General features: G+C 42.0%; 1 protein-coding gene across 8 annotated transcripts in view; it reads left to right on the plus strand.

The window, feature by feature from the left end:
- TRPS1 (transcriptional repressor GATA binding 1) overlaps positions 1-13,595 on the plus strand; it is a 219,920-nt gene that overhangs the window by 13,982 nt on the left and 192,343 nt on the right. Inside the window, exon 1 of one of the 8 annotated variants that reach the window (XM_075743456.1) lies at positions 12,299-12,321. The exons of the other annotated variants lie outside the window; for them this stretch is intronic. The gene's annotated coding sequence lies outside the window, so the exon portion shown is untranslated. Of the gene's footprint in view, positions 1-12,298; positions 12,322-13,595 lie in introns of those variants that run through there. 8 annotated transcript variants of the gene reach the window in all.

The raw sequence follows: 13,595 nt of genomic DNA on the forward strand, positions 1-13,595 counted from the left end.
TGCTGCCTGCTTTGCCTTGCTATGGAGAGGATGTGGTTAGTACAGGGCTCCCCTCATCCTCAAAGCTCCCTTACTGTGATGAGCTCTTTGCTTCCTGGAGAAGAGATTTTCAATCTCATTTTCAATCCCTCCTGTCAAGTTCTAGTGAACAGTATGAACGGTCTTATTAGAGCTGGCAGTGAGGAAAAGGAGTGCAATCTGGGCACATCTCACCTCTGTGTTAGGGGGAATAAGGTATAAAAAGCCTGTGCCGAGCTTGCCTGGTAATTCTTTGGTTATCATCTTCTCATGATGGAATACGCATGTAGAAAAAACACAGAAGTTAATGTTTACTTTTTGGATGCTTTATCGTCAAGCAAAGAGAACTGACAGTTTCATGGTTAAGTGCCTAGAGTTGTTTTTGGCTTTGCAGTTGTTGAATTAATCACTGCAAAGCTAACTAATTGTGTACCTTTTTAAGCTTCCCCCCCCTCCCCGTTAATGAAAGGGAGATATTTTGCTCCTTCTGACTTCGGAGTCGGGTTATCCCATTAACTGCTAGCAGCAAGCCCTTCAGCTTTTACTTTTTTGAGTTATCTCAGGAATCATTCTTCTAGGAGATGGTGAATTTACTTACTGATCCAGTTGTTTATGACTTTCAGTGCCTGTGCTATAGAATGGGCAGAGGCATTTTAAAACACTTTTAAAAATTGTATAGAAAATGCTGGCTCCTTAATTCTGAATTTACAGATGTTACTACTATTGTTTTGATTTGAGACATTATCTTGATGTCTCACTGAGATGTTTCTTAGCCAGAATTTAGAGTTTCAAGGGAATTTTTCTTTTCTTTTCCATTTTTTTTCCTCCTTAAATTTAGACATGGGCAAAAAATGATAAGAGTCTCATCTTTATAGCGTGCCGTGCATCAGCGTTGATCTGCAGCCTAGTTACTCCCTGCTTTTAAAGAAAGATGAAAAAGTCCTTGCGAAGATTAACTTTATTTCTGGCAACATTTTCATAGAATTTTATTATGGCAAAGACAGAATCAAAGGATGAATGGACAAAGTTGGGATTTTTGCCATTTGGTTGTTTTTTCTGAGGCTGTGTAAGCTTTTTTTAAAATAAAAAATGAATATAGAATGCAGTGTTTCCCACAAGAGCACCTTCACAGATTTAGTGTTAAAAAGTGCATTTTAATTCAAAGACACTGGTATGTTTCTTAAGGAAACTGCTTTCTTTTCAAAGTAGTAATCCAACAGGTATATAAAGCTGTAATGATAAATATGATTATCATTTGTGTTTAGCATTGTTAAAATACATGATTTATTTTAGTGCGTGTTCAGGTTAATGTTATTTATTTAAGATATCAAACTTATTCTGCATTTTAAATACCAGTCTCTTGGCTTCTCAGTTCGCTTTTTATGTCAGCTGGCTCATTTCAACTCATAAACAAAGGTTTCACTTCAAGAACACTTTCTAATTTAAAAAAAAACCCTGCAGTTGGAAATTTTGTATATATAACTAAACTAACAAGTCTGTGTATTGTATGGGAGAGGCTCTAGCGATATTATTTATCTTAGGATCCACATTATTGAAGGCAGGACTAATAACAGTGAATCATGGACACTGTATATTAATGTAGTCCACTTTCGGCACTATATAAATAGTATTGTAAATACACACCTGCAAAGTGTCTGCAGTTATATGGTCATCACACAGAGCCCCTCTGTGCTCTCCTAAGTACATATCTCTGCGTGTATCACATCTTGCTAACCAAGGCAGCATACTGCAGCTGCTGTTCCTCTCGAGGAGGTGTCTAGAAAATGAACGCTGCGAAACCAAAATTTTGGGATGGCTTTATGCAGAACACATGGGTGTACTGTTACTTGGTCTTTTAATACCCGCCTGGTCCTTTTTCCTGTGCAGGGCTAGCCGCACAAGATGAGCTGGGTGTCGATCTGAAACGTAGGCTGGTCCTCTGAGTGGGGCAGAAGGCAAGGTCTGACTTAAATTAGCGGGAGCTTTCTTGGCTCTCCCAGAGGGGGACGTAGTGAAGGGCTAGTCAGAAAAAGCCATTATTTCTCTCAAAAGTCTGAAAACATGGTGACTACACTAGCAGCAGGTTCTTTAATTTTCATCCGCCGCAGTAACAAGACCCTGGTCCTAAACTTTTCCTTTATTTCATCAGGCAGCCACGCCGACACTGTCAGTTCCCCGGCTGTGTTTGCATACCCACATTCAGGGTAGCCCGAAATCTAAATACGTGCTGCTGGGTGCCCGCGGTAGCTGAGGCTCTTTCCCTGCGCTGCGCCTTGGAGCCTGTTCAAGGCCATGGTAGGAATCCTGGGCTGCTTGCAGGGCCCGATCCTTCCGTGGGGCTAGAGAGGCTGCTGGCCCAGGGGAGACCAGCGCAGCCCTGGGCCACCTTCGCCCCGAGCAGCGCCTGCCCCTCCGTGGTGGCCCTGCAGCGTCCTTTGGAGGACTCGGGCAGGCTCCCATCCCAGGGACGCTCCTTTGGGTTTGCCAGTGGCAGCTACCGTGCGTCCAGGAGCGTGGCGGGGAGCCGGATGCTCAGGCGCCTGTTGGATGTGCAAAGGTGGGGCGAGCGCCAGATTTGGGGCTCCCCATCCCTGCCGCAGCCGCTGCTGCTGGCTCCGAGTGTCCCTGGGGAGGGAGGGGAGCCCCTGCCTAGCACCTGGAATGGCAGAGGACAGGAGAGACAGGGATCTCCTTTTTAAAAGGAGGGTTTTTTTTTTCTCACCCTTATTCTTTATTCATAAACCTAATGCAGTTCCACAATTCCCAGACATGTAAAGCTGCAGGGCTTTTTTTGTTTTGTTTAAATCTTTCTGAGCCAGCCAAATTTTTGGGGTTGGCACGAGGTACAGCCAGTACCCATGGCCTTCCAGGGCTTGCTTGGTCTAGAAGTCTGCAGATGTTTTCTGCTGGATCTGGCTCTTAATGAACAAAAAAGATTTTGGCGTGCTTATTTATTTATTTATTTTCAAGGGGAAAATGTGGTTTAAAACGTTGGTAATTATGTTTTACGTGAACTACTCAGACTTTATGCCACTGTATGGGAAAATGAATGCTCATCAATTTAAAAAAATGTTCTTTATTCATAAAGCATTCATATTTAAAGTGATCTGTCTTTTTTTTTTCCCTACTTAATGAAAACAGGGTTTGAAGAGCGTTACAAATAATTTTTTTTTTTTAATTACATATAGTTCTGCATCGGAGTTCTTGAAGACGGCCCACTGTGATCCTCTGGTGAAAATACCAGGGCTTGTCAAAAGCTTTTTAATTATCCATTCTCCTCTCTTCGCAATATACACATAGTAACTGAAAAAAGAAAATATTTCAGGAGGGATCCACCTACAGGTGTGCATAGGTCAAGCACATACTTCTCATTCAGAATGATTATTTTTCTTTTCCAGCCGTCAGGTAGTAAGTACTGCTCACCGTCAAAACCGAGCTCGCTCGCCTTTACAGAGGGAAGACTTATCACAAAGCTGCAGTGCATTTTAATCAAGGTTCCCAGAGTATTTTACAAGAAGTAATTGCCTCTTAAGGACAGAATGAAGTATTATACCCATTGTACTGACGGGTGAGCCAAGGCACAGGGAATCTAAACAGCTGCAGTGCTAGAGTGAGCCAGTGGCAAAGGTGTGAACGGAGCTTTGGTGCCTTCGCTCTTGGTGCTGCTAAGATCCATCGCCCTCCACCCGCCAGTTTTCATCTCTTCTTAAATCAAAATTTTTCAGACATTGACTTTTTTCTTACACATTATATGGCAAGTGCTGTGCTTGCTCTGAAGTTGAGGTAAACCTGCATGTGAACGTGCTCTTGTGTGTGTTTGCCAAGCGTGAAGTCCTGTGGCGGGACTTCCATTTACTTCTGAACCTCATGTTTTGCTGCTGCCCTCTGTGGCTCCTCTGGTAGGCCATTGGATCATCCCCAAAATAGCTCCTGTTGTGTTTGTTACTGATGTATCACCGCGACGTGAGTGACAGAAAGAATTCCACTTTTCAGCACAACAGTTCACTCACTAAATGATTCCCCAGCATGATACATGCTCTGTCTTGTATTTAATTATCTTGTAATTATCAAAGCAGTAATGAAGTTGTGCATAAGAAGTGTATAGATCAATAAAAACAACTCAAAATTATGAAGGAGCACTGACGGGCTACGAGGCCAGCTGCTCTTCGGATGTTAGTTTCTATTTTTCTGAAAAGCTTTTGACTTTTTTTTAAAAAAAAAAAAAAAAAACAAAGTCAGAAAAAGGGATTTAAAGTTCTTTCTGTTTATTCCTAACCGATGATGATCACGCATACGTTCTCAGTGCTTTGAGAGAGGCAGTGTAAGTGCTAATGAAAGTTTGTATTGGAGTGGCCCCTAAGAATATGATCATTGTTACAAATTTATTAACACCATGAAAGATTTCCTGTCCTAAAAAGTCTGCCAGCAAACGTCATAATCCTGAGCGGGCAGAGCCATGTGGTAGGTTTGACTGAGCCCCTTTGACAATTATATCATTTATTTAACTGTCTATCTTTAGAAGTTGGGAGGCTAAGCTTTGGTTTCAGAGGCATGCTGAAACTCTCGCGCTGCATGCACTGTGAGGGCAATGGAATACCAGAGCGCTCGCTTGGGCTTTAACTACTAAATAATGTGGTTGCACATGACACAACAAGAACAGAGGTATAATCCTGCCCTGTGAAGCAGGTCACATGTTTCAGGTTCTCTCTGTAATGTATGCAAAGTAGCTGCTTAAATCATTACGAGTGTGTAAATCATCTTCTTCATAAACAATACCATCAAGGTACAGTCAGGCAACATGTCTCTTGTGGGTTGACTGGAGCTGGAATTTCTTTCAGACGTTGAGGAGGTACGTCAATGCATGTGAAGCAGATTCATCTGTTGCTGCAGTGTGGTCTCTGCAATGCTTTGGATTTCTAAGATGAATGTTGCTAAGGCTGTCTTCTTCACATTGAAGTGCAGAGAAAGGAGGAGGATGTGAATGAGGCAAACGCATCCTGTATGATCCGAGGCTTCCATGAAAAATTCGCTCCTACTTTTTCCTCTGGCTTTGTAAGATACTCATTTATTCCTCTGCATGAGTTTAGTAAGTATTCGGAGCTCCAGTTACGATGTATGTAGTGCATTTGGGGAGGAAAAGATTTGTTGAGCAGCGTATTAGACTCGTATCTTCTGTTTTAGCCATCATTTCCCTATATAGATTATGAGACTGTTTTTTCCGTCTTTCTTTAACATGCCAATGTACTTTCTGTAACTCCTAAGTAACACTCCACGCCTCTTTAACGCAGTCCTCAAAGCTGACTAGTTCAGTGGCGAGTGAAACTGAAAGTGAGACCTAATCTTGTTAAGAACCCTGCTCTACTTCTGGATGAAGTATAAATATGTGCCATTATTATTTCTAATAATTATTGGAGTTCGTGTTTTTTGGTAGGTGGGGAGGGGTAGGTGCACTATATGGTCACCTCCCCACCCCCAAATGTTGTATTTTGAATTACTTTAAATAGTTGTTTGAGATGTCTTTATTACGGTGAATCATGTTTTTAATATCTGCTTTAAACACACGTGTGAGTTCATACTAAGGCAATGGAAGCCCTCTTTCCTTTGCTGTTGTGTAATGCTTCTGCAGTGAGTAAAATGCCCCTGGTTTATAAATACAGCTAGACCTGCTATGCAGAAATCCTTTCCCTCGAATGTATAAGGGTCAGATAGTTTTGGTTAAAAAGTGAATGCGAAGATGGTGACTCCATAAATGCAGAGTATACTCCTTTCGCTCAGAGATGCTGGCTCTGAGTTACAATTACCCAACGTCGATTTTAGAAGAAATCCCAGTGAAATGGCACTGGTAGATGTCCTGGATATAGCTGAAGGTGCTGGCAGCGGCCATCTGGTCTACGAGCGCTGCTGAACCATCACTTTTCCTACTTCCTATATCGGTGCTGTGTCCTTTAGTGGTGGGAAGAAAAACACAACCAGCGCTCATCAACTTTCAGCGCATGTGGAAACAAAGCTAAAAGAGCAGGGGCATCCCCAATGCATTGGCAATTTGCTAAGCGCCTGAGGGCTGCATCTCATTTGCATTAAAAATGCGTAGATTGCTCCTGCCTTTATCTTGGCTACGGGGACGTGGCTAGTGAAGGCAACAGGGCCCCAATATGGCTTGTTTTACCTGGATCCAAGTGGTTTGGATCTGGCTGGAGCGCCTCATGACGGGACATGCCGTCGCCCAAGGGGCTGTTGCGCTGCTCGGCGCAGCTGCTCGGCTGCGCGGCGCGTTCCTTGCCCCGTCCGCAGCGGCGGGGCCCGGCGCCACCGCTCCCGGTGCCCCGGCACCTCCGGGCCTCCCAGGTGGGACTGGGTTACGGTACCCACCTCGGAGAGTTGACGTGCTTTTAAAAGCTAGATGGGCTGGTTTACGCCAGTGCTTTTCCAGGCCTGGATGGAACGCTCCTCGGCGGTGCGAGGAGGCTGCGGGGTTCTGCAGAGGGGTGGGTGACTCAGTGCCCTGCACAGAAACCCTTTTGTGTTCTTCAACCAGTTTAGTAGTCAAAGACAAATAAATAAAAAAAAAAAAGGGACACCCCACCCCCCCACCCCCCCCCAGCTTGTGCCTTTTCAATAGAGATAACTGTTATCTCTTATAAAAGTCTACATAAGTGTAAGTAATTGCCTGCTCTTGGCTCTGGTACAGTGGAAAAGCTGTGATCAGCAAACTCTTATTGTACTGTGCATGTAAGGGGAAGTTATCGGATGATATGGGGACGTGTTGGCATTAATGCCTGTACTTCTGTCTCCCCTGCCTTATTTACACTTTCCAAGCCTTTCCACGTTGACTTTGAGCGAAGAAAGTTTTGCTGGGATCGCCCTTAAAAAAAAAAAAAAAAAAAAAAAAAAAAAAGAAGAAAGAAACACAACCCCAGCTGTACTGCTGTATCAGTCCGGCTTCCTTTGTCCAGCGTTTGAGTTCTGGGTCCGTGTCGTGAACGAGCATCACCGATAAGCGCCGGCTGCGGGGCACAGCGCGGCACCGGGCGGGCTCCCCCGGCTCTGCCCGCCGCCGGGCTGCGGAGGGAGGGAGGGAACCGGGGGGTTCCCCCTTCCCGCCCGCACCTCGGCACCCCCCAACAGCACGTTTGGCGGGGGCTGGAAGGGCTCTGTGTCTGTGCGTGTGTGCGTCGGGAGTGCGGGGCTGCGGGGCACGTTTGCAGTCGCATGAAGCTTTACGCCGCGTAGCTGCCTCGTGTGTCTGTGTGTGCGTGTGTGTGTGCGTGCGTGTGTGTGCGTGTGTCCCCGTGTGCCAGCGCTGGCTGCCTTATCGCAGGAAGTGTTGCGGAAAGCAGTTGCTCCCTCTCTCTCTGCCCGGTTCCCAGACCGCGGTGATTAACGACTCTCCCCCCGCGCTCTGTCACTCAAGTGCTGGGCAGAAAACAGCAGTCACGGCTGTCCCACTCCAGCTGCAGGGCAATCCTCCCTCTCCTTTTTCCCTAAATAAACTTACATAAAGCCCTTAGAATGAATACAGTCCTTTTTTTTTTGTTTTCTTTTTTCTTTTCTCCTTTCTTAGCCTTTCCTTCTGAACGCCTTTATATATATATATGCACATATAAAAATTATATATATATATGTGCGTCTATTTATAAACCCCCAAATTCTGTTCCACGTTCTGCAGTGATAAGCCTACCTGAAGCAAGTAGAGTTTTTCCTGTTCATAGGCTGGTCCTTTCTAGGATACCTTTGGAAATCACTTTATGGGTGCTTTATTATAACAAGGATATGAGTCCAGTCAGTTTCCTTGGAAAAAAACTCCAACTAAACCCAACACTCTAGACTGAGAGGGAGAGATCACGATAAAGCAATTTTTTTTTTCATACAATCATTTTGGAATTGTCTCATGAAATTTCATGAAAAAATCCTGTCTCAAACTGCTATTTTTCACTTGTACTATTAAAAACTCATAGAATGGAGGTCTGAAGATATTTGCACGCTTAGATACTGTGTAGTATCTCAATATATAGAATGAGTATTCCTAGAAGCGCAGAGACCAGCATTCCCTTTGGAAAATTAATCCTTTAATACATTTGTTTCTAAATTGTGGTCTGCAGACACATATAATCATAGTATCATACTGATCTGCAGTATCATCTCATCCATTTAGGGGTTTTAATTAAAAGTTTGATGTGAAGGCTGCATGGTGGTTCCCTGTTACATTTGAAGTTTGACAGTGGTCAACAAAAATTTAGGAATGTTCGTTCAGGAGAATTATGGTCCTAGTTCATTACGTTTTGCTTTCATTTCATCCTGTAATTTTTTTCCTCTCTTTTCAAACATGATTAAACCCAACGAGAAAGGAAATATTTGAAGTGATTTGCAAAGTTATTTGATTTTTGTAAAATTACATGGTGTGATGTGCTGTATGTGCCAAACTGCAGACAGACTTTCAGCTCATAAATTAAATACACTTTTTTTGTTCTGGTTTAAGCCCATTGAGACTTCTGCCAGTTAGGTTTTTCTCTTCTGTGATCATCATGCATAATAGTCTGATGTTGCAGATACTTGCAGGAGCATAGCGAAACTGGTAGCATCATGTATGTGGTTTGATTTTTAATGTATAGCATATTAAAGCATATTTTCTATCCCTAAAGATGTTATATGAAACTACTGCAGTATATATTAAAACAGTCACTGGACTTCTAACTAATCTAATATGAATAACAAAGGTACATAATAATTAATGCTTAAGAAAAAAAAATCCTTTTTAAAAATAGAAAAACCCATATTTTAAAAAAAGACTTAAATATTTACCGTTTAAAAGTAAGACTTTCAGATTATGGTCTGTGTTAAGGTCTAAGTCTATACAGCTTGATGCACTGTTTGATTGTGTTTATTTACCTATTTGCTGCCAAAATTTTAAGTAAAGTCACACCACAATCCTGGTGGAAATGGCTAGCTAAACACCTGGAACCAGTTTGTGGAAGTGATTAAACTGGCTTTTGCCAGAGACTTCCTCTGCTGATGCAGTGACACTATTTTCTCCATTTTACATTCTGCTCAGTGACTCTCAATTTTCAAAACTAAGATTACCAGGAATTGGGAAGAAAAAAAAAAAAAGGCAAAAGAAGGCTTATTTTCCTTTTCTATTCTATGGATGAAAATAGACTGCGAGATGATGAAATCTGTTACTTCTAGAATGTGATAAACCAAAACAATTAGATGAACAATTGTACAGTGAACAGATCACATGTGTAATTCTTCATTTAAATTAGTTTTAAATGCAAAACAGGTTTTGTAAATGTCTTTTTTTTTTTTTTTTTTCTTTTTTGTATACCTCAGGCATCATTGAACTGACGAGCAATACTTTAAAGAGGTTTTTAATGATTTTAAATTTAATTTCAGCTTTCATAAAACATAACTTATTATCTAGTAAATATGGAATGAAATCTGTAATATGTATCAACATAAAAACGTGTAAACACAAAAGGTTATCTTAAGCTGTGTAACTGCTTAATTAAGTGCATATAGATATGATGTATACAAGCTACTATCCAAAGGAAAGTTCCTTCCTTTGATAAAACAACTACATTTAGTTACAGCTGACATCTTTAATTAATTATTTCATGAGTTGTCACTTTTCAGAAATACAGTAAAAATATAAAAAATTTCTTTTAACCTCATTGTATGTGTATGTTGAAGTCTTGGCCTGCTAATTTAAATCATCGTTAAAACTGGTGATGTATAAGTAAGTCGCTGCGATTAAAGTCTATATCTGTGTAAATAACCATGAGTGCAAGTAATGCAATTAATTTGAAATATGCCATGTACCTGTTCCTCCTTGCTCTTTGAGGAATTTGGCACAAACCCACAATATTTCATTAGATGAGTATTGTGTTGCATTTATTGGATGGTGTGCAGCAGAAATGCTAAAAGTGCTTCTTTTTTTTTTTTTTTTTTCAGATTACATAAATGTTTTTCTGTTTTCCATATATCTCCTAGTAAGAGTAATGTATTAGGACAGGTCGATAATATCTTCTTCCTTCCGCTTTCTGAAATTCTGAGATGATTTTTGATCCTGATCTTCAAATTCTGGGACCTGCAGAGGGTCAGGCAAAATTATTTGTGTAACATGAGTGAAAATGCCAGGGAGGATTGAGTCCAGCCTGGAGCTCTTAATATCTTGAGCAAAGGCTGTGGAAATACGGATGTATGTTCGTATTCATTAATTATAGAGCATTATGAAAATAAGACCAAATCTAGAAGACCTCTTGTAATTAATCATGAGGTTTCCTGGAATAAAATCTACCTCTGACTTCTCCAGTGCCTCTTGCAATAAAGGCTGGAAGATACTATCGGACTGAATGACCAAAGCTTTGTGCTCAGCCTACCCACGGGGTAAAACAGTGCCAGATGAAGACCCTGGACTACCAAGAACAAGTATTCAGCTGAGAACTATTAAAAGAAAAAAAACCCGAAGTTGTCACAGCTGTGTCCTTTTAAGGTCAACACCAAAAAGACTCTTGTCAAGTTGACGGAGGGAGATGACTTACTGATGTAACCCAGGGCAAAAGAGATAAGCAATAAAAATAGTGTTATATTTCTGTTTGATAGAGTGACTTCTCCTGACAGCTTACAGAGAGAACCAAGCAAAAAAATGCACTGAGTTAGTTACTGTGACAGTGAAGCTGATAAATCACATGGAAATTTGATTGTGCCAATTCCACTGGGTTTTGGAGCCTGCATTTTGCTATTTTTAATTAGGACTTACGTAAATTGGTCAAAATATGCCAGAACGTAATTTCACTGAAATAAAACTCCTTGAACTACCTGGTAAAAAGGTAAACATAAACTGATAGTTCATTTCTAATAGTGTTGTTCTTTATTAGTAGCTTTCAGATTCAGACATGGGGAAAAAATAATAGATTAGACTTTCAGCATGGAAGCGGGCTTTTAATTTTAGAGAAGAGTATGCCAAAGATAGGATTCTCACTCGTAGAAGGAGGTTCCCTGGGTGGAAGGGGAATGTATTGCTTGGTGTGGACCAGCTCATCACCTTTACATCTGGCTTCTGTAGGGTATGGCCAGTTTTTGTGTGCGTTTTAAATATGTTTATAGTCAATGCGAACTAATAACTGCTTTTCTAGCTTGAAATCCTGTGTAACACAGCGCACCAAATTCCACCCAGAGCATAGCTTCTGCTGTGTAATACAAAAGCTGAATATCATTAGCATATCTTACAGAAGTATAGTTTCAAAGCATTTTAATGACAAGGAAGGCATTATAATCCTCCCCTGCATGTTATTTAATGAATCAGTTTGCTTGAAATAATGATTTTACTTTTCTGAAGACAGCACTTACATTTCCTGGCAGATAGAGATTGTTTTCTACCAAAATCTTTTTTTTTTTTTTCCCCCCTCTCCCTTTTTTTTTTGAAAAGTCTTTTTAACCACTCTCTCCTTTATGGTATGGCTTATTTTCATTCACCCACACCGTTTCTGATGGTTTTGCTTTCCCCCTACGCTGGCAAGGAGGACTGCGGGCGTGCAGGAGCCGGGTTGCATGGGTGGGTGGCAGGGCTTGGACTGCACGCAGCCTTCTCGCGGTCGGGCAGACCAGATGTACGGCCTTGGCCGAGGACTTTTAGCATGGTGAACTGCCTAGTAGCGCTTCTGGGGTGAGGAGCAGGTAATGGCTTGATTTGGACTCTGCTGGAGGTTTTTCAGGCTTGTGACCCTTTCCTGGTTCGCGTGGGACTAGCACTAGTGCAGTTCCAGCCTTGGTTGAATTTGCAGGCGGGGAGACGGGAGCTAGGCTGGAAATGAGCTGGGGAACACTTTCTAGAGGACAAGTCAGCTTTTTTAATCCAGGCCTGAGCCACCACCGAAAGGGACGGTCTGATGGGGCTCCTGCCAGCCCCCGGGGCACGAGCAGGGCGTTGTTGGCCAGAGCAGGGAGCACAGGGCATGGGTGTGCAGGCGGCGGGTGAAGGGGAGGGCACGGCTCCTCTGGGACCCATCATGAAATTGCACCCTCAGATCCCGGCTACTGGATTTGCCCCGACATCATCTGCTTGACTCGGTGACGACTCTGCTCCCACCGAGAAGTGTCACTTTGAACTCTGTCAGGGTCACCCTCTCCTGCGCGCTGTACATAATGGGTGAAACCTTGAATCTCCACCTTTTTCACAAGCAGAAGCAAAAACTCCAATATCTTACCAGAGAAGAAGGAGCTTCATGTGATACGTCAGGCAGAAATGAGATGCCGGAAAGGCCTGCCAAATCGTGGATTATCAAAGAGCCCTGGCTATAGCAAACAGTATGTACCATAAATAAATACATGTTTAAATGCATTTCAGTGTAGCAAAAGGAGAAAAAGCAATAGTGGTATATTGCGCTATTGTGGAAAAAGAAGACACTTAGAGCAAATGGCCTAGTGTTTACACAGCTAAACCAAAATAATGTGTGAGGGTTGGTCAGGCCCAAATGAACCCCGTAAAAAGCTTTTTAGGAATTGTAAGGTTTTTGTTGGTCAGTTTGACCGCATAAGGCTTCTCTGCTTAGCCATCTGTTGCCATCTCTGTTTTTGCGCTGTGAATTATGTGAAAACAGAGGTGTTGCAACAAGCTGGGGTGATGGGGTGGCTCCAAGAACAAGCAAGGAGATGGGGTAGCATTCTGTCCTCACTGAATCGGAGCAAAAGTTTCCGTTTTCTTCAGTAGAGAGAGCAGCAGGCATCACCTTTTATCTATGTGATTTCATCCAAATCGATTAAATTCAGTTGAAAACCACAACATTCAGAATTTTAAAAAGTGTTTCATCTTGGGCGGGGGGGAAAGCAATCATTTGTTGATGACCAGCAAAGGGTGGTCTCAAACTGCCTGAACTCTCTCTAGATACACCCTATCTATAGACCTCTGTCCCACTCAGACTTTGTGTACAATTTACTGAAAATAACTTTGCCTATTTTTTTTTTTTCACTGTTAAATGTAGCTCTGCTTAGATTGTCCTGGCAAAGCAGCGTGGGCAACCCTGGGTATGTCTTTTGTGAACCCATGTAGAAGACTCAAGAATTGCCTTCTCATTGCCTTTCTAATGACTAAACTGCCTTTAAAATACAAAAAAGAACTGTACAATGCCTGGTTTTGGGTATGGCACAGTCACACATATAAATGACTAGTGAGACAGAAAGTAAGTCGCTTCTTTTTAACAAAAGCTTTGATACTGGTAATGCTACAATTAATTTCCTTCTGCCCGAGTAAGAAAGACTGCATATCTTGTGAGGTGGAAGATACTGTCTTTTTAAGACTAGTGTCTTTAAGGGAAATGCAGAAAGTCACTATGAAAATAAATATATTTTTTTAAAAGGATAGAGACAAAGATTAGCCTTTTCTACATCAGCTTTTGAGGAAACAATGCCCTTGGCATATACATTTTTAAGGAATATTGATAAGGCTGTGCATACCCTGAAAAAGTGGATTCATGTACGTTGTCCTGAAGTTCTGTGGGAATTGGGAGCAGTAGGTAGCTCTTTGAACATCAACCACCATATGTAATCCCTTTTGTAAAGTGACCCACCTTCATCCTAAAATT

This window comes from Balearica regulorum, chromosome 2, assembly GCF_011004875.1.
Source record: "Balearica regulorum gibbericeps isolate bBalReg1 chromosome 2, bBalReg1.pri, whole genome shotgun sequence".
Lineage (NCBI taxonomy): Eukaryota > Metazoa > Chordata > Aves > Gruiformes > Gruidae > Balearica > Balearica regulorum.